Source organism: Ambystoma mexicanum, chromosome 8, assembly GCF_040938575.1.
Source record: "Ambystoma mexicanum isolate Mex_15411 chromosome 8, UKY_AmexF1_1, whole genome shotgun sequence".
NCBI classification, from domain to species: Eukaryota; Metazoa; Chordata; class Amphibia; order Caudata; family Ambystomatidae; genus Ambystoma; species Ambystoma mexicanum.
The window spans coordinates 731,139,087-731,154,404 of NC_090929.1; the positions used below are offsets into that span (position 1 = coordinate 731,139,087).

Sequence of the window (15,318 nt, forward strand, 5' to 3'; positions counted from 1 at the left end):
AGTACAAAACTCACTAGGCCCAGAGCCTACGGCCACACCACACTGAATGCGCCCGATCTCGTCTGATCTCGGAAGCTAAGCAGTGTCGGGCCTAGTTAGTACCTGGATGGGAGACCGCCTGGGAATACCAGGTGCTGTAGGCTTTTTTGTGCTCCAAGTTCAGGAAGTGAGCATTTTCTCAATTGCCTTTCAAAACTGCAAGGTCTAGCCGACTAGATGCTTAAAAGTACAAAACTCACTAGGACCAGAGCCTACGGCCACACCACACTGAATGCGCCCGATCTCGTCTGATCTCGGAAGCTAAGCAGTGTCGGGCCTAGTTAGTACCTGGATGGGAGACCGCCTGGGAATACCAGGTGCTGTAGGCTTTTTTGTGCTCCAAGTTCAGGAAGTGAGCCATTTCTCAATTGCCTTTCAAAACTGCAAGGTCTAGCCGACTAGATGCTTAAAAGTACAAAACTCACTAGGCCCAGAGCCTACGGCCACACCACACTGAATGCACCTGATCTCGGAAGCTAAGCAGTGTCGGGCCTAGTTAGTACCTGGATGGGAGACCGCCTGGGAATACCAGGTGCTGTAGGCTATTTTGTGCTCCATGATTAGTAATTGCACAACTTCTCAATTACTTTTCAAATTTGGTATGTTTCCAAAATAATTTTATCCCGTTTTATAGCGGAAATGTTGGACAACATTATGAGGGCTGGAGCTACCTATTTACATATAATTAGCATACAGGTAGTGTGTTCATGGGTAATAAATCGACTTTCACATGTAATGCAGTACAGAGAATATTGAGTCCTTCAAGAGGCATGAAAGAAAGCCGTTATTGTGTTGATTGTTCTCTCCACCTCCCTGCAACAGAAACAGGATGGATGGATTAAAGTTATCCTACCAGACATAGGAGTCCTGAATGGGCCCACCAGTCTTATATATCTCGCCTGATCGAGCGCTGATCGAGCGATGAGCGTGGTATCATGTTGCAAGTGGCTGCATGGCTTAGCTTACTAAATGCAAATGCATAAGAGTAATATTCTTAGCATTACTCGAGCCTACGGCCACACCACACTGAATGCGCCCGATCTCGTCTGATCTCGGAAGCTAAGCAGTGTCGGGCCTAGTTAGTACCTGGATGGGAGACCGCCTGGGAATACCAGGTGCTGTAGGCTTTTTTGTGCTCCAAGTTCAGGAAGTGAGCCATTTCTCAATTGCCTTTCAAAACTGCAAGGTCTAGCCGACTAGATGCTTAAAAGTACAAAACTCACTAGGTCCAGAGCCTACGGCCACACCACACTGAATGCGCCCGATCTCGTCTGATCTCGGAAGCTAAGCAGTGTCGGGCCTAGTTAGTACCTGGATGGGAGACCGCCTGGGAATACCAGGTGCTGTAGGCTTTTTTGTGCTCCAAGTTCAGGAAGTGAGCCATTTCTCAATTGCCTTTCAAAACTGCAAGGTCTAGCCGACTAGATGCTTAAAAGTACAAAACTCACTAGGACCAGAGCCTACGGCCACACCACACTGAATGCGCCCGATCTCGTCTGATCTCGGAAGCAAAGCAGTGTCGGGCCTAGTTAGTACCTGGATGGGAGACCGCCTGGGAATACCAGGTGCTGTAGGCTTTTTTGTGCTCCAAGTTCAGGAAGTGAGCCATTTCTCAATTGCCTTTCAAAACTGCAAGGTCTAGCCGACTAGATGCTTAAAAGTACAAAACTCACTAGGCCCTGAGCCTACGGCCACACCACACTGAATGCGCCCGATCTCGTTTGATCTCGGAAGCTAAGCAGTGTCGGGCCTAGTTAGTACCTGGATGGGAGACCGCCTGGGAATACCAGGTGCTGTAGGCTATTTTGTGCTCCATGATTAGTAATTGCACAACTTCTCAATTACTTTTCAAATTTGGTATGTTTCCAAAATAATTTTATCCCGTTTTATAGCGGAAATGTTGGACAACATTATGAGGGCTGGAGCTACCTATTTACATATAATTAGCATACAGGTAGTGTGTTCATGGGTAATAAATCGACTTTCACATGTAATGCAGTACAGAGAATATTGAGTCCTTCAAGAGGCATGAAAGAAAGCCGTTATTGTGTTGATTGTTCTCTCCACCTCCCTGCAACAGAAACAGGATGGATGGATTAAAGTTATCCTACCAGACATAGGAGTCCTGAATGGGCCCACCAGTCTTATATATCTCGCCTGATCGAGCGCTGATCGAGCGATGAGCGTGGTATCATGTTGCAAGTGGCTGCATGGCTTAGCTTACTAAATGCAAATGCATAAGAGTAATATTCTTAGCATTTCTAGAGCCTACGGCCACACCACACTGAATGCGCCCGATCTCGTCTGATCTCGGAAGCTAAGCAGTGTCGGGCCTAGTTAGTACCTGGATGGGAGACCGCCTGGGAATACCAGGTGCTGTAGGCTTTTTTGTGCTCCAAGTTCAGGAAGTGAGCCATTTCTCAATTGCCTTTCAAAACTGCAAGGTCTAGCCGACTAGATGCTTAAAAGTACAAAACTCACTAGGCCCAGAGCCTACGGCCACACCACACTGAATGCGCCCGATCTCGTCTGATCTCGGAAGCTAAGCAGTGTCGGGCCTAGTTAGTACCTGGATGGGAGACCACCTGGGAATACCAGGTGCTGTAGGCTTTTTTGTGCTCCAAGTTCAGGAAGTGAGCCATTTCTCAATTGCCTTTCAAAACTGCAAGGTCTAGCCGACTAGATGCTTAAAAGTACAAAACTCACTAGGACCAGAGCCTACGGCCACACCACACTGAATGCGCCCGATCTCGTCTGATCTCGGAAGCTAAGCAGTGTCGGGCCTAGTTAGTACCTGGATGGGAGACCGCCTGGGAATACCAGGTGCTGTAGGCTTTTTTGTGCTCCAAGTTCAGGAAGTGAGCCATTTCTCAATTGCCTTTCAAAACTGCAAGGTCTAGCCGACTAGATGCTTAAAAGTACAAAACTCACTAGGCCCAGAGCCTACGGCCACACCACACTGAATGCGCCCGATCTCGTCTGATCTCGGAAGCTAAGCAGTGTCGGGCCTAGTTAGTACCTGGATGGGAGACCGCCTGGGAATACCAGGTGCTGTAGGCTATTTTGTGCTCCATGATTAGTAATTGCACAACTTCTCAATTACTTTTCAAATTTGGTATGTTTCCAAAATAATTTTATCCCGTTTTATAGCGGAAATGTTGGACAACATTATGAGGGCTGGAGCTACCTATTTACATATAATTAGCATACAGGTAGTGTGTTCATGGGTAATAAATCGACTTTCACATGTAATGCAGTACAGAGAATATTGAGTCCTTCAAGAGGCATGAAAGAAAGCCGTTATTGTGTTGATTGTTCTCTCCACCTCCCTGCAACAGAAACAGGAAGGATGGATTAAAGTTATCCTACCAGACATAGGAGTCCTGAATGGGCCCACCAGTCTTATATATCTCGCCTGATCGAGCGCTGATCGAGCGATGAGCGTGGTATCATGTTGCAAGTGGCTGCATGGCTTAGCTTACTAAATGCAAATGCATAAGAGTAATATTCTTAGCATTCCTAGAGCCTACGGCCACACCACACTGAATGCGCCCGATCTCGTCTGATCTCGGAAGCTAAGCAGTGTCGGGCCTAGTTAGTACCTGGATGGGAGACTGCCTGGGAATACCAGGTGCTGTAGGCTTTTTTGTGCTCCAAGTTCAGGAAGTGAGCCATTTCTCAATTGCCTTTCAAAACTGCAAGGTCTAGCCGACTAGATGCTTAAAAGTACAAAACTCACTAGGCCCAGAGCCTACGGCCACACCACACTGAATGCGCCCAATCTCGTCTGATCTCGGAAGCTAAGCAGTGTTGGGCCTAGTTAGTACCTGGATGGGAGACCGCCTGGGAATACCAGGTGCTGTAGGCTATTTTGTGCTCCATGATTAGTAATTGCGCAACTTCTCAATTACTTTTCAAATTTGGTATGTTTCCAAAATAATTTTATCCCGTTTTATAGCGGAAATGTTGGACAACATTATGAGGGCTGGAGCTACCTATTTACATATAATTAGCATACAGGTAGTGTGTTCATGGGTAATAAATCGACTTTCACATGTAATGCAGTACAGAGAATATTGAGTCCTTCAAGAGGCATGAAAGAAAGCCGTTATTGTGTTGATTGTTCTCTCCACCTCCCTGCAACAGAAACAGGATGGATGGATTAAAGTTATCCTACCAGACATAGGAGTCCTGAATGGGCCCACCAGTCTTATATATCTCGCCTGATCGAGCGCTGATCGAGCGATGAGCGTGGTATCATGTTGCAAGTGGCTGCATGGCTTAGCTTACTAAATGCAAATGCATAAGAGTAATATTCTTAGCATTACTCGAGCCTACGGCCACACCACACTGAATGCGCCCGATCTCGTCTGATCTCGGAAGCTAAGCAGTGTCGGGCCTAGTTAGTACCTGGATGGGAGACCGCCTGGGAATACCAGGTGCTGTAGGCTTTTTTGTGCTCCAAGTTCAGGAAGTGAGCCATTTCTCAATTGCCTTTCAAAACTGCAAGGTCTAGCCGACTAGATGCTTAAAAGTACAAAACTCACTAGGCCCAGAGCCTACGGCCACACCACACTGAATGCGCCCGATCTTGTCTGATCTCGGAAGCTAAGCAGTGTCGGGCCTAGTTAGTACCTGGATGGGAGACCGCCTGGGAATACCAGGTGCTGTAGGCTTTTTTGTGCTCCAAGTTCAGGAAGTGAGCCATTTCTCAATTGCCTTTCAAAACTGCAAGGTCTAGCCGACTAGATGCTTAAAAGTACAAAACTCACTAGGCCCAGAGCCTACGGCCACACCACACTGAATGCGCCCGATCTCGTCTGATCTCGGAAGCTAAGCAGTGTCGGGCCTAGTTAGTACCTGGATGGGAGACCGCCTGGGAATACCAGGTGCTGTAGGCTTTTTTGTGCTCCAAGTTCAGGAAGTGAGCCATTTCTCAATTGCCTTTCAAAACTGCAAGGTCTAGCCGACTAGATGCTTAAAAGTACAAAACTCACTAGGACCAGAGCCTACGGCCACACCACACTGAATGCGCCCGATCTCGTCTGATCTCGGAAGCTAAGCAGTGTCGGGCCTAGTTAGTACCTGGATGGGAGACCGCCTGGGAATACCAGGTGCTGTAGGCTTTTTTGTGCTCCAAGTTCAGGAAGTGAGCCATTTCTCAATTGCCTTTCAAAACTGCAAGGTCTAGCCAACTAGATGCTTAAAAGTACAAAACTCACTAGGCCCAGAGCCTACGGCCACACCACACTGAATGCGCCCAATCTCGGAAGCTAAGCAGTGTCGGGCCTAGTTAGTACCTGGATGGGAGACCGCCTGGGAATACCAGGTGCTGTAGGCTATTTTGTGCTCCATGATTTGTAATTGCACAACTTCTCAATTACTTTTCAAATTTGGTATGTTTCCAAAATAATTTTATCCCGTTTTATAGCGGAAATGTTGGACAACATTATGAGGGCTGGAGCTACCTATTTACATATAATTAGCATACAGGTAGTGTGTTCATGGGTAATAAATCGACTTTCACATGTAATGCAGTACAGAGAATATTGAGTCCTTCAAGAGGCATGAAAGAAAGCCGTTATTGTGTTGATTGTTCTCTCCACCTCCCTGCAACAGAAACAGGATGGATGGATTAAAGTTATCCTACCAGACATAGGAGTCCTGAATGGGCCCACCAGTCTTATATATCTCGCCTGATCGAGCGCTGATCGAGCGATGAGCGTGGTATCATGTTGCAAGTGGCTGCATGGCTTAGCTTACTAAATGCAAATGCATAAGAGTAATATTCTTAGCATTTCTAGAGCCTACGGCCACACCACACTGAATGCGCCCGATCTCGTCTGATCTCGGAAGCTAAGCAGTGTCGGGCCTAGTTAGTACCTGGATGGGAGACCGCCTGGGAATACCAGGTGCTGTAGGCTTTTTTGTGCTCCAAGTTCAGGAAGTGAGCCATTTCTCAATTGCCTTTCAAAACTGCAAGGTCTAGCCGACTAGATGCTTAAAAGTACAAAACTCACTAGGCCCAGAGCCTACGGCCACACCACACTGAATGCGCCCGATCTCGTCTGATCTCGGAAGCTAAGCAGTGTCGGGCCTAGTTAGTACCTGGATGGGAGACCACCTGGGAATACCAGGTGCTGTAGGCTTTTTTGTGCTCCAAGTTCAGGAAGTGAGCCATTTCTCAATTGCCTTTCAAAACTGCAAGGTCTAGCCGACTAGATGCTTAAAAGTACAAAACTCACTAGGACCAGAGCCTACGGCCACACCACACTGAATGCGCCCGATCTCGTCTGATCTCGGAAGCTAAGCAGTGTCGGGCCTAGTTAGTACCTGGATGGGAGACCGCCTGGGAATACCAGGTGCTGTAGGCTTTTTTGTGCTCCAAGTTCAGGAAGTGAGCCATTTCTCAATTGCCTTTCAAAACTGCAAGGTCTAGCCGACTAGATGCTTAAAAGTACAAAACTCACTAGGCCCAGAGCCTACGGCCACACCACACTGAATGCGCCCGATCTCGTCTGATCTCGGAAGCTAAGCAGTGTCGGGCCTAGTTAGTACCTGGATGGGAGACCGCCTGGGAATACCAGGTGCTGTAGGCTATTTTGTGCTCCATGATTAGTAATTGCACAACTTCTCAATTACTTTTCAAATTTGGTATGTTTCCAAAATAATTTTATCCCGTTTTATAGCGGAAATGTTGGACAACATTATGAGGGCTGGAGCTACCTATTTACATATAATTAGCATACAGGTAGTGTGTTCATGGGTAATAAATCGACTTTCACATGTAATGCAGTACAGAGAATATTGAGTCCTTCAAGAGGCATGAAAGAAAGCCGTTATTGTGTTGATTGTTCTCTCCACCTCCCTGCAACAGAAACAGGAAGGATGGATTAAAGTTATCCTACCAGACATAGGAGTCCTGAATGGGCCCACCAGTCTTATATATCTCGCCTGATCGAGCGCTGATCGAGCGATGAGCGTGGTATCATGTTGCAAGTGGCTGCATGGCTTAGCTTACTAAATGCAAATGCATAAGAGTAATATTCTTAGCATTCCTAGAGCCTACGGCCACACCACACTGAATGCGCCCGATCTCGTCTGATCTCGGAAGCTAAGCAGTGTCGGGCCTAGTTAGTACCTGGATGGGAGACTGCCTGGGAATACCAGGTGCTGTAGGCTTTTTTGTGCTCCAAGTTCAGGAAGTGAGCCATTTCTCAATTGCCTTTCAAAACTGCAAGGTCTAGCCGACTAGATGCTTAAAAGTACAAAACTCACTAGGCCCAGAGCCTACGGCCACACCACACTGAATGCGCCCGATCTCGTCTGATCTCGGAAGCTAAGCAGTGTTGGGCCTAGTTAGTACCTGGATGGGAGACCGCCTGGGAATACCAGGTGCTGTAGGCTATTTTGTGCTCCATGATTAGTAATTGCGCAACTTCTCAATTACTTTTCAAATTTGGTATGTTTCCAAAATAATTTTATCCCGTTTTATAGCGGAAATGTTGGACAACATTATGAGGGCTGGAGCTACCTATTTACATATAATTAGCATACAGGTAGTGTGTTCATGGGTAATAAATCGACTTTCACATGTAATGCAGTACAGAGAATATTGAGTCCTTCAAGAGGCATGAAAGAAAGCCGTTATTGTGTTGATTGTTCTCTCCACCTCCCTGCAACAGAAACAGGATGGATGGATTAAAGTTATCCTACCAGACATAGGAGTCCTGAATGGGCCCACCAGTCTTATATATCTCGCCTGATCGAGCGCTGATCGAGCGATGAGCGTGGTATCATGTTGCAAGTGGCTGCATGGCTTAGCTTACTAAATGCAAATGCATAAGAGTAATATTCTTAGCATTACTCGAGCCTACGGCCACACCACACTGAATGCGCCCGATCTCGTCTGATCTCGGAAGCTAAGCAGTGTCGGGCCTAGTTAGTACCTGGATGGGAGACCGCCTGGGAATACCAGGTGCTGTAGGCTTTTTTGTGCTCCAAGTTCAGGAAGTGAGCCATTTCTCAATTGCCTTTCAAAACTGCAAGGTCTAGCCGACTAGATGCTTAAAAGTACAAAACTCACTAGGCCCAGAGCCTACGGCCACACCACACTGAATGCGCCCGATCTTGTCTGATCTCGGAAGCTAAGCAGTGTCGGGCCTAGTTAGTACCTGGATGGGAGACCGCCTGGGAATACCAGGTGCTGTAGGCTTTTTTGTGCTCCAAGTTCAGGAAGTGAGCCATTTCTCAATTGCCTTTCAAAACTGCAAGGTCTAGCCGACTAGATGCTTAAAAGTACAAAACTCACTAGGCCCAGAGCCTACGGCCACACCACACTGAATGCGCCCGATCTCGTCTGATCTCGGAAGCTAAGCAGTGTCGGGCCTAGTTAGTACCTGGATGGGAGACCGCCTGGGAATACCAGGTGCTGTAGGCTTTTTTGTGCTCCAAGTTCAGGAAGTGAGCCATTTCTCAATTGCCTTTCAAAACTGCAAGGTCTAGCCGACTAGATGCTTAAAAGTACAAAACTCACTAGGACCAGAGCCTACGGCCACACCACACTGAATGCGCCCGATCTCGTCTGATCTCGGAAGCTAAGCAGTGTCGGGCCTAGTTAGTACCTGGATGGGAGACCGCCTGGGAATACCAGGTGCTGTAGGCTTTTTTGTGCTCCAAGTTCAGGAAGTGAGCCATTTCTCAATTGCCTTTCAAAACTGCAAGGTCTAGCCAACTAGATGCTTAAAAGTACAAAACTCACTAGGCCCAGAGCCTACGGCCACACCACACTGAATGCGCCCAATCTCGGAAGCTAAGCAGTGTCGGGCCTAGTTAGTACCTGGATGGGAGACCGCCTGGGAATACCAGGTGCTGTAGGCTATTTTGTGCTCCATGATTTGTAATTGCACAACTTCTCAATTACTTTTCAAATTTGGTATGTTTCCAAAATAATTTTATCCCGTTTTATAGCGGAAATGTTGGACAACATTATGAGGGCTGGAGCTACCTATTTACATATAATTAGCATACAGGTAGTGTGTTCATGGGTAATAAATCGACTTTCACATGTAATGCAGTACAGAGAATATTGAGTCCTTCAAGAGGCATGAAAGAAAGCCGTTATTGTGTTGATTGTTCTCTCCACCTCCCTGCAACAGAAACAGGATGGATGGATTAAAGTTATCCTACCAGACATAGGAGTCCTGAATGGGCCCACCAGTCTTATATATCTCGCCTGATCGAGCGCTGATCGAGCGATGAGCGTGGTATCATGTTGCAAGTGGCTGCATGGCTTAGCTTACTAAATGCAAATGCATAAGAGTAATATTCTTAGCATTACTAGAGCCTACGGCCACACCACACTGAATGCGCCCGATCTCGTCTGATCTCGGAAGCTAAGCAGTGTCTGGCCTAGTTAGTACCTAGATGGGAGACTGCCTGGGAATACCAGGTGCTGTAGGCTTTTTTGTGCTCCAAGTTCAGGAAGTGAGCCATTTCTCAATTGCCTTTCAAAACTGCAAGGTCTAGCCGACTAGATGCTTAAAAGTACAAAACTCACTAGGCCCAGAGCCTACGGCCACACCACACTGAATGCGCCCGATCTCGTCTGATCTCGGAAGCTAAGCAGTGTCGGGCCTAGTTAGTACCTGGATGGGAGACCGCCTGGGAATACCAGGTGCTGTAGGCTATTTTGTGCTCCATGATTAGTAATTGCGCAACTTCTCAATTACTTTTCAAATTTGGTATGTTTCCAAAATAATTTTATCCCGTTTTATAGCGGAAATGTTGGACAACATTATGAGGGCTGGAGCTACCTATTTACATATAATTAGCATACAGGTAGTGTGTTCATGGGTAATAAATCGACTTTCACATGTAATGCAGTACAGAGAATATTGAGTCCTTCAAGAGGCATGAAAGAAAGCCGTTATTGTGTTGATTGTTCTCTCCACCTCCCTGCAACAGAAACAGGATGGATGGATTAAAGTTATCCTACCAGACATAGGAGTCCTGAATGGGCCCACCAGTCTTATATATCTCGCCTGATCGAGCGCTGATCGAGCGATGAGCGTGGTATCATGTTGCAAGTGGCTGCATGGCTTAGCTTACTAAATGCAAATGCATAAGAGTAATATTCTTAGCATTACTCGAGCCTACGGCCACACCACACTGAATGCGCCCGATCTCGTCTGATCTCCGAAGCTAAGCAGTGTCGGGCCTAGTTAGTACCTGGATGGGAGACCGCCTGGGAATACCAGGTGCTGTAGGCTTTTTTGTGCTCCAAGTTCAGGAAGTGAGCCATTTCTCAATTGCCTTTCAAAACTGCAAGGTCTAGCCGACTAGATGCTTAAAAGTACAAAACTCACTAGGCCCAGAGCCTACGGCCACACCACACTGAATGCGCCCGATCTCGTCTGATCTCAGAAGCTAAGCAGTGTCGGGCCTAGTTAGTACCTGGATGGGAGACCGCCTGGGAATACCAGGTGCTGTAGGCTTTTTTGTGCTCCAAGTTCAGGAAGTGAGCCATTTCTCAATTGCCTTTCAAAACTGCAAGGTCTAGCCGACTAGATGCTTAAAAGTACAAAACTCACTAGGCCCAGAGCCTACGGCCACACCACACTGAATGCGCCCGATCTCGTCTGATCTCGGAAGCTAAGCAGTGTCGGGCCTAGTTAGTACCTGGATGGGATTCCGCCTGGGAATACCAGGTGCTGTAGGCTTTTTTGTGCTCCAAGTTCAGGAAGTGAGCCATTTCTCAATTGCCTTTCAAAACTGCAAGGTCTAGCCGACTAGATGCTTAAAAGTACAAAACTCACTAGGACCAGAGCCTACGGCCACACCACACTGAATGCGCCCGATCTCGTCTGATCTCGGAAGCTAAGCAGTGTCGGGCCTAGTTAGTACCTGGATGGGAGACCGCCTGGGAATACCAGGTGCTGTAGGCTTTTTTGTGCTCCAAGTTCAGGAAGTGAGCCATTTCTCAATTGCCTTTCAAAACTGCAAGGTCTAGCCGACTAGATGCTTAAAAGTACAAAACTCACTAGGCCCAGAGCCTACGGCCACACCACACTGAATGCGCCCGATCTCGTCTGATCTCGGAAGCTAAGCAGTGTCGGGCCTAGTTAGTACCTGGATGGGAGACCGCCTGGGAATACCAGGTGCTGTAGGCTTTTTTGTGCTCCAAGTTCAGGAAGTGAGCCATTTCTCAATTGCCTTTCAAAACTGCAAGGTCTAGCCGACTAGATGCTTAAAAGTACAAAACTCACTAGGACCAGAGCCTACGGCCACACCACACTGAATGCGCCCGATCTCGTCTGATCTCGGAAGCTAAGCAGTGTCGGGCCTAGTTAGTACCTGGATGGGAGACCGCCTGGGAATACCAGGTGCTGTAGGCTTTTTTGTGCTCCAAGTTCAGGAAGTGAGCCATTTCTCAATTGCCTTTCAAAACTGCAAGGTCTAGCCGACTAGATGCTTAAAAGTACAAAACTCACTAGGCCCAGAGCCTACGGCCACACCACACTGAATGCGCCCGATCTCGTCTGATCTCGGAAGCTAAGCAGTGTCGGGCCTAGTTAGTACCTGGATGGGAGACCGCCTGGGAATACCAGGTGCTGTAGGCTATTTTGTGCTCCATGATTAGTAATTGCACAACTTCTCAATTACTTTTCAAATTTGGTATGTTTCCAAAATAATTTTATCCCGTTTTATAGCGGAAATGTTGGACAACATTATGAGGGCTGGAGCTACCTATTTACATATAATTAGCATACAGGTAGTGTGTTCATGGGTAATAAATCGACTTTCACATGTAATGCAGTACAGAGAATATTGAGTCCTTCAAGAGGCATGAAAGAAAGCCGTTATTGTGTTGATTGTTCTCTCCACCTCCCTGCAACAGAAACAGGATGGATGGATTAAAGTTATCCTACCAGACATAGGAGTCCTGAATGGGCCCACCAGTCTTATATATCTCGCCTGATCGAGCGCTGATCGAGCGATGAGCGTGGTATCATGTTGCAAGTGGCTGCATGGCTTAGCTTACTAAATGCAAATGCATAAGAGTAATATTCTTAGCATTACTAGAGCCTACGGCCACACCACACTGAATGCGCCCGATCTCGTCTGATCTCGGAAGCTAAGCAGTGTCTGGCCTAGTTAGTACCTGGATGGGAGACTGCCTGGGAATACCAGGTGCTGTAGGCTTTTTTGTGCTCCAAGTTCAGGAAGTGAGCCATTTCTCAATTGCCTTTCAAAACTGCAAGGTCTAGCCGACTAGATGCTTAAAAGTACAAAACTCACTAGGCCCAGAGCCTACGGCCACACCACACTGAATGCGCCCGATCTCGTCTGATCTCGGAAGCTAAGCAGTGTCGGGCCTAGTTAGTACCTGGATGGGAGACCGCCTGGGAATACCAGGTGCTGTAGGCTATTTTGTGCTCCATGATTAGTAATTGCGCAACTTCTCAATTACTTTTCAAATTTGGTATGTTTCCAAAATAATTTTATCCCGTTTTATAGCGGAAATGTTGGACAACATTATGAGGGCTGGAGCTACCTATTTACATATAATTAGCATACAGGTAGTGTGTTCATGGGTAATAAATCGACTTTCACATGTAATGCAGTACAGAGAATATTGAGTCCTTCAAGAGGCATGAAAGAAAGCCGTTATTGTGTTGATTGTTCTCTCCACCTCCCTGCAACAGAAACAGGATGGATGGATTAAAGTTATCCTACCAGACATAGGAGTCCTGAATGGGCCCACCAGTCTTATATATCTCGCCTGATCGAGCGCTGATCGAGCGATGAGCGTGGTATCATGTTGCAAGTGGCTGCATGGCTTAGCTTACTAAATGCAAATGCATAAGAGTAATATTCTTAGCATTACTCGAGCCTACGGCCACACCACACTGAATGCGCCCGATCTCGTCTGATCTCCGAAGCTAAGCAGTGTCGGGCCTAGTTAGTACCTGGATGGGAGACCGCCTGGGAATACCAGGTGCTGTAGGCTTTTTTGTGCTCCAAGTTCAGGAAGTGAGCCATTTCTCAATTGCCTTTCAAAACTGCAAGGTCTAGCCGACTAGATGCTTAAAAGTACAAAACTCACTAGGCCCAGAGCCTACGGCCACACCACACTGAATGCGCCCGATCTCGTCTGATCTCAGAAGCTAAGCAGTGTCGGGCCTAGTTAGTACCTGGATGGGAGACCGCCTGGGAATACCAGGTGCTGTAGGCTTTTTTGTGCTCCAAGTTCAGGAAGTGAGCCATTTCTCAATTGCCTTTCAAAACTGCAAGGTCTAGCCGACTAGATGCTTAAAAGTACAAAACTCACTAGGCCCAGAGCCTACGGCCACACCACACTGAATGCGCCCGATCTCGTCTGATCTCGGAAGCTAAGCAGTGTCGGGCCTAGTTAGTACCTGGATGGGATTCCGCCTGGGAATACCAGGTGCTGTAGGCTTTTTTGTGCTCCAAGTTCAGGAAGTGAGCCATTTCTCAATTGCCTTTCAAAACTGCAAGGTCTAGCCGACTAGATGCTTAAAAGTACAAAACTCACTAGGACCAGAGCCTACGGCCACACCACACTGAATGCGCCCGATCTCGTCTGATCTCGGAAGCTAAGCAGTGTCGGGCCTAGTTAGTACCTGGATGGGAGACCGCCTGGGAATACCAGGTGCTGTAGGCTTTTTTGTGCTCCAAGTTCAGGAAGTGAGCCATTTCTCAATTGCCTTTCAAAACTGCAAGGTCTAGCCGACTAGATGCTTAAAAGTACAAAACTCACTAGGCCCAGAGCCTACGGCCACACCACACTGAATGCGCCCGATCTCGTCTGATCTCGGAAGCTAAGCAGTGTCGGGCCTAGTTAGTACCTGGATGGGAGACCGCCTGGGAATACCAGGTGCTGTAGGCTTTTTTGTGCTCCAAGTTCAGGAAGTGAGCCATTTCTCAATTGCCTTTCAAAACTGCAAGGTCTAGCCGACTAGATGCTTAAAAGTACAAAACTCACTAGGACCAGAGCCTACGGCCACACCACACTGAATGCGCCCGATCTCGTCTGATCTCGGAAGCTAAGCAGTGTCGGGCCTAGTTAGTACCTGGATGGGAGACCGCCTGGGAATACCAGGTGCTGTAGGCTTTTTTGTGCTCCAAGTTCAGGAAGTGAGCCATTTCTCAATTGCCTTTCAAAACTGCAAGGTCTAGCCAACTAGATGCTTAAAAGTACAAAACTCACTAGGCCCAGAGCCTACGGCCACACCACACTGAATGCGCCCGATCTCAGAAGCTAAGCAGTGTCGGGCCTAGTTAGTACCTGGATGGGAGACCGCCTGGGAATACCAGGTGCTGTAGGCTATTTTGTGCTCCATGATTTGTAATTGCACAACTTCTCAATTACTTTTCAAATTTGGTATGTTTCCAAAATAATTTTATCCCGTTTTATAGCGGAAATGTTGGACAACATTATGAGGGCTGGAGCTACCTATTTACATATAATTAGCATACAGGTAGTGTGTTCATGGGTAATAAATCGACTTTCACATGTAATGCAGTACAGAGAATATTGAGTCCTTCAAGAGGCATGAAAGAAAGCCGTTATTGTGTTGATTGTTCTCTCCACCTCCCTGCAACAGAAACAGGATGGATGGATTAAAGTTATCCTACCAGACATAGGAGTCCTGAATGGGCCCACCAGTCTTATATATCTCGCCTGATCGAGCGCTGATCGAGCGATGAGCGTGGTATCATGTTGCAAGTGGCTGCATGGCTTAGCTTACTAAATGCAAATGCATAAGAGTAATATTCTTAGCATTACTAGAGCCTACGGCCACACCACACTGAATGCGCCCGATCTCGTCTGATCTCGGAAGCTAAGCAGTGTCTGGCCTAGTTAGTACCTGGATGGGAGACTGCCTGGGAATACCAGGTGCTGTAGGCTTTTTTGTGCTCCAAGTTCAGGAAGTGAGCCATTTCTCAATTGCCTTTCAAAACTGCAAGGTCTAGCCGACTAGATGCTTAAAAGTACAAAACTCACTAGGCCCAGAGCCTACGGCCACACCACACTGAATGCGCCAGATCTCGGAAGCTAAGCAGTGTCGGGCCTAGTTAGTACCTGGATGGGAGACCGCCTGGGAATACCAGGTGCTGTAGGCTATTTTGTGCTCCATGATTAGTAATTGCGCAACTTCTCAATTACTTTTCAAATTTGGTATGTTTCCAAAATAATTTTATCCCGTTTTATAGCGGAAATGTTGGACAACATTATGAGGGCTGGAGCTACCT

The 15,318-nt window shown here is 47.2% G+C and overlaps 44 non-coding genes and 5 pseudogenes across 44 annotated transcripts; all 49 read left to right on the forward strand.

The window, feature by feature from the left end:
* Nucleotides 1-24: 24 nt before the first annotated feature.
* On the forward strand, nt 25-143 carry LOC138475582 (5S ribosomal RNA). Its single transcript, XR_011269714.1, has one exon. It is a non-coding gene; the product is annotated as a 5S ribosomal RNA (ribosomal RNA).
* A 106-nt stretch (nt 144-249) lies between these two features.
* LOC138475583 (5S ribosomal RNA) lies at nt 250-368 on the forward strand. Its single transcript, XR_011269715.1, has one exon. It is a non-coding gene; the product is annotated as a 5S ribosomal RNA (ribosomal RNA).
* Nucleotides 369-474: 106 nt separating this feature from the next.
* On the forward strand, nt 475-583 carry LOC138474026 (5S ribosomal RNA; annotated as a pseudogene).
* A 464-nt stretch (nt 584-1,047) lies between these two features.
* LOC138475585 (5S ribosomal RNA) lies at nt 1,048-1,166 on the forward strand. The gene has a single exon (XR_011269716.1). It is a non-coding gene; the product is annotated as a 5S ribosomal RNA (ribosomal RNA).
* Nucleotides 1,167-1,272: 106 nt separating this feature from the next.
* LOC138475586 (5S ribosomal RNA) lies at nt 1,273-1,391 on the forward strand. Its single transcript, XR_011269717.1, has one exon. It is a non-coding gene; the product is annotated as a 5S ribosomal RNA (ribosomal RNA).
* A 106-nt stretch (nt 1,392-1,497) lies between these two features.
* LOC138478027 (5S ribosomal RNA) lies at nt 1,498-1,616 on the forward strand. The gene has a single exon (XR_011271932.1). It is a non-coding gene; the product is annotated as a 5S ribosomal RNA (ribosomal RNA).
* Nucleotides 1,617-1,722: 106 nt separating this feature from the next.
* LOC138477784 (5S ribosomal RNA) lies at nt 1,723-1,841 on the forward strand. Its single transcript, XR_011271711.1, has one exon. It is a non-coding gene; the product is annotated as a 5S ribosomal RNA (ribosomal RNA).
* Nucleotides 1,842-2,305: 464 nt separating this feature from the next.
* Nucleotides 2,306-2,424, forward strand: LOC138475587 (5S ribosomal RNA). The gene has a single exon (XR_011269718.1). It is a non-coding gene; the product is annotated as a 5S ribosomal RNA (ribosomal RNA).
* Nucleotides 2,425-2,530: 106 nt separating this feature from the next.
* LOC138476807 (5S ribosomal RNA) lies at nt 2,531-2,649 on the forward strand. The gene has a single exon (XR_011270825.1). It is a non-coding gene; the product is annotated as a 5S ribosomal RNA (ribosomal RNA).
* A 106-nt stretch (nt 2,650-2,755) lies between these two features.
* On the forward strand, nt 2,756-2,874 carry LOC138475588 (5S ribosomal RNA). Its single transcript, XR_011269719.1, has one exon. It is a non-coding gene; the product is annotated as a 5S ribosomal RNA (ribosomal RNA).
* Nucleotides 2,875-2,980: 106 nt separating this feature from the next.
* On the forward strand, nt 2,981-3,099 carry LOC138475589 (5S ribosomal RNA). Its single transcript, XR_011269720.1, has one exon. It is a non-coding gene; the product is annotated as a 5S ribosomal RNA (ribosomal RNA).
* Nucleotides 3,100-3,563: 464 nt separating this feature from the next.
* On the forward strand, nt 3,564-3,682 carry LOC138478348 (5S ribosomal RNA). Its single transcript, XR_011272224.1, has one exon. It is a non-coding gene; the product is annotated as a 5S ribosomal RNA (ribosomal RNA).
* Nucleotides 3,683-3,788: 106 nt separating this feature from the next.
* Nucleotides 3,789-3,907, forward strand: LOC138478867 (5S ribosomal RNA). The gene has a single exon (XR_011272694.1). It is a non-coding gene; the product is annotated as a 5S ribosomal RNA (ribosomal RNA).
* A 464-nt stretch (nt 3,908-4,371) lies between these two features.
* On the forward strand, nt 4,372-4,490 carry LOC138475590 (5S ribosomal RNA). Its single transcript, XR_011269721.1, has one exon. It is a non-coding gene; the product is annotated as a 5S ribosomal RNA (ribosomal RNA).
* A 106-nt stretch (nt 4,491-4,596) lies between these two features.
* LOC138478834 (5S ribosomal RNA) lies at nt 4,597-4,715 on the forward strand. The gene has a single exon (XR_011272664.1). It is a non-coding gene; the product is annotated as a 5S ribosomal RNA (ribosomal RNA).
* A 106-nt stretch (nt 4,716-4,821) lies between these two features.
* LOC138475591 (5S ribosomal RNA) lies at nt 4,822-4,940 on the forward strand. Its single transcript, XR_011269722.1, has one exon. It is a non-coding gene; the product is annotated as a 5S ribosomal RNA (ribosomal RNA).
* A 106-nt stretch (nt 4,941-5,046) lies between these two features.
* Nucleotides 5,047-5,165, forward strand: LOC138475592 (5S ribosomal RNA). Its single transcript, XR_011269723.1, has one exon. It is a non-coding gene; the product is annotated as a 5S ribosomal RNA (ribosomal RNA).
* A 106-nt stretch (nt 5,166-5,271) lies between these two features.
* LOC138474389 (5S ribosomal RNA) lies at nt 5,272-5,380 on the forward strand (annotated as a pseudogene).
* A 464-nt stretch (nt 5,381-5,844) lies between these two features.
* Nucleotides 5,845-5,963, forward strand: LOC138475594 (5S ribosomal RNA). Its single transcript, XR_011269725.1, has one exon. It is a non-coding gene; the product is annotated as a 5S ribosomal RNA (ribosomal RNA).
* Nucleotides 5,964-6,069: 106 nt separating this feature from the next.
* Nucleotides 6,070-6,188, forward strand: LOC138476819 (5S ribosomal RNA). Its single transcript, XR_011270836.1, has one exon. It is a non-coding gene; the product is annotated as a 5S ribosomal RNA (ribosomal RNA).
* A 106-nt stretch (nt 6,189-6,294) lies between these two features.
* Nucleotides 6,295-6,413, forward strand: LOC138475596 (5S ribosomal RNA). Its single transcript, XR_011269726.1, has one exon. It is a non-coding gene; the product is annotated as a 5S ribosomal RNA (ribosomal RNA).
* Nucleotides 6,414-6,519: 106 nt separating this feature from the next.
* LOC138475597 (5S ribosomal RNA) lies at nt 6,520-6,638 on the forward strand. Its single transcript, XR_011269727.1, has one exon. It is a non-coding gene; the product is annotated as a 5S ribosomal RNA (ribosomal RNA).
* Nucleotides 6,639-7,102: 464 nt separating this feature from the next.
* LOC138478350 (5S ribosomal RNA) lies at nt 7,103-7,221 on the forward strand. Its single transcript, XR_011272226.1, has one exon. It is a non-coding gene; the product is annotated as a 5S ribosomal RNA (ribosomal RNA).
* A 106-nt stretch (nt 7,222-7,327) lies between these two features.
* LOC138475766 (5S ribosomal RNA) lies at nt 7,328-7,446 on the forward strand. Its single transcript, XR_011269880.1, has one exon. It is a non-coding gene; the product is annotated as a 5S ribosomal RNA (ribosomal RNA).
* Nucleotides 7,447-7,910: 464 nt separating this feature from the next.
* Nucleotides 7,911-8,029, forward strand: LOC138475598 (5S ribosomal RNA). Its single transcript, XR_011269728.1, has one exon. It is a non-coding gene; the product is annotated as a 5S ribosomal RNA (ribosomal RNA).
* A 106-nt stretch (nt 8,030-8,135) lies between these two features.
* On the forward strand, nt 8,136-8,254 carry LOC138478835 (5S ribosomal RNA). The gene has a single exon (XR_011272665.1). It is a non-coding gene; the product is annotated as a 5S ribosomal RNA (ribosomal RNA).
* Nucleotides 8,255-8,360: 106 nt separating this feature from the next.
* Nucleotides 8,361-8,479, forward strand: LOC138475599 (5S ribosomal RNA). Its single transcript, XR_011269729.1, has one exon. It is a non-coding gene; the product is annotated as a 5S ribosomal RNA (ribosomal RNA).
* Nucleotides 8,480-8,585: 106 nt separating this feature from the next.
* Nucleotides 8,586-8,704, forward strand: LOC138475601 (5S ribosomal RNA). Its single transcript, XR_011269731.1, has one exon. It is a non-coding gene; the product is annotated as a 5S ribosomal RNA (ribosomal RNA).
* Nucleotides 8,705-8,810: 106 nt separating this feature from the next.
* Nucleotides 8,811-8,919, forward strand: LOC138474390 (5S ribosomal RNA; annotated as a pseudogene).
* A 464-nt stretch (nt 8,920-9,383) lies between these two features.
* On the forward strand, nt 9,384-9,502 carry LOC138480281 (5S ribosomal RNA). Its single transcript, XR_011273977.1, has one exon. It is a non-coding gene; the product is annotated as a 5S ribosomal RNA (ribosomal RNA).
* A 106-nt stretch (nt 9,503-9,608) lies between these two features.
* Nucleotides 9,609-9,727, forward strand: LOC138475602 (5S ribosomal RNA). The gene has a single exon (XR_011269732.1). It is a non-coding gene; the product is annotated as a 5S ribosomal RNA (ribosomal RNA).
* A 464-nt stretch (nt 9,728-10,191) lies between these two features.
* Nucleotides 10,192-10,310, forward strand: LOC138479434 (5S ribosomal RNA). The gene has a single exon (XR_011273209.1). It is a non-coding gene; the product is annotated as a 5S ribosomal RNA (ribosomal RNA).
* A 106-nt stretch (nt 10,311-10,416) lies between these two features.
* On the forward strand, nt 10,417-10,535 carry LOC138478983 (5S ribosomal RNA). The gene has a single exon (XR_011272799.1). It is a non-coding gene; the product is annotated as a 5S ribosomal RNA (ribosomal RNA).
* Nucleotides 10,536-10,641: 106 nt separating this feature from the next.
* On the forward strand, nt 10,642-10,760 carry LOC138479094 (5S ribosomal RNA). The gene has a single exon (XR_011272900.1). It is a non-coding gene; the product is annotated as a 5S ribosomal RNA (ribosomal RNA).
* Nucleotides 10,761-10,866: 106 nt separating this feature from the next.
* On the forward strand, nt 10,867-10,985 carry LOC138475603 (5S ribosomal RNA). Its single transcript, XR_011269733.1, has one exon. It is a non-coding gene; the product is annotated as a 5S ribosomal RNA (ribosomal RNA).
* Nucleotides 10,986-11,091: 106 nt separating this feature from the next.
* Nucleotides 11,092-11,210, forward strand: LOC138475604 (5S ribosomal RNA). Its single transcript, XR_011269734.1, has one exon. It is a non-coding gene; the product is annotated as a 5S ribosomal RNA (ribosomal RNA).
* Nucleotides 11,211-11,316: 106 nt separating this feature from the next.
* Nucleotides 11,317-11,435, forward strand: LOC138475605 (5S ribosomal RNA). The gene has a single exon (XR_011269735.1). It is a non-coding gene; the product is annotated as a 5S ribosomal RNA (ribosomal RNA).
* A 106-nt stretch (nt 11,436-11,541) lies between these two features.
* LOC138475608 (5S ribosomal RNA) lies at nt 11,542-11,660 on the forward strand. The gene has a single exon (XR_011269737.1). It is a non-coding gene; the product is annotated as a 5S ribosomal RNA (ribosomal RNA).
* Nucleotides 11,661-12,124: 464 nt separating this feature from the next.
* Nucleotides 12,125-12,243, forward strand: LOC138480148 (5S ribosomal RNA). The gene has a single exon (XR_011273857.1). It is a non-coding gene; the product is annotated as a 5S ribosomal RNA (ribosomal RNA).
* A 106-nt stretch (nt 12,244-12,349) lies between these two features.
* LOC138475609 (5S ribosomal RNA) lies at nt 12,350-12,468 on the forward strand. The gene has a single exon (XR_011269738.1). It is a non-coding gene; the product is annotated as a 5S ribosomal RNA (ribosomal RNA).
* A 464-nt stretch (nt 12,469-12,932) lies between these two features.
* LOC138479435 (5S ribosomal RNA) lies at nt 12,933-13,051 on the forward strand. The gene has a single exon (XR_011273210.1). It is a non-coding gene; the product is annotated as a 5S ribosomal RNA (ribosomal RNA).
* A 106-nt stretch (nt 13,052-13,157) lies between these two features.
* On the forward strand, nt 13,158-13,276 carry LOC138478984 (5S ribosomal RNA). The gene has a single exon (XR_011272800.1). It is a non-coding gene; the product is annotated as a 5S ribosomal RNA (ribosomal RNA).
* A 106-nt stretch (nt 13,277-13,382) lies between these two features.
* LOC138479095 (5S ribosomal RNA) lies at nt 13,383-13,501 on the forward strand. Its single transcript, XR_011272901.1, has one exon. It is a non-coding gene; the product is annotated as a 5S ribosomal RNA (ribosomal RNA).
* Nucleotides 13,502-13,607: 106 nt separating this feature from the next.
* LOC138475610 (5S ribosomal RNA) lies at nt 13,608-13,726 on the forward strand. The gene has a single exon (XR_011269739.1). It is a non-coding gene; the product is annotated as a 5S ribosomal RNA (ribosomal RNA).
* A 106-nt stretch (nt 13,727-13,832) lies between these two features.
* LOC138475611 (5S ribosomal RNA) lies at nt 13,833-13,951 on the forward strand. Its single transcript, XR_011269740.1, has one exon. It is a non-coding gene; the product is annotated as a 5S ribosomal RNA (ribosomal RNA).
* A 106-nt stretch (nt 13,952-14,057) lies between these two features.
* On the forward strand, nt 14,058-14,176 carry LOC138475612 (5S ribosomal RNA). Its single transcript, XR_011269741.1, has one exon. It is a non-coding gene; the product is annotated as a 5S ribosomal RNA (ribosomal RNA).
* A 106-nt stretch (nt 14,177-14,282) lies between these two features.
* LOC138474363 (5S ribosomal RNA) lies at nt 14,283-14,391 on the forward strand (annotated as a pseudogene).
* A 464-nt stretch (nt 14,392-14,855) lies between these two features.
* On the forward strand, nt 14,856-14,974 carry LOC138480149 (5S ribosomal RNA). The gene has a single exon (XR_011273858.1). It is a non-coding gene; the product is annotated as a 5S ribosomal RNA (ribosomal RNA).
* A 106-nt stretch (nt 14,975-15,080) lies between these two features.
* On the forward strand, nt 15,081-15,189 carry LOC138474351 (5S ribosomal RNA; annotated as a pseudogene).
* Nucleotides 15,190-15,318: the final 129 nt, after the last annotated feature.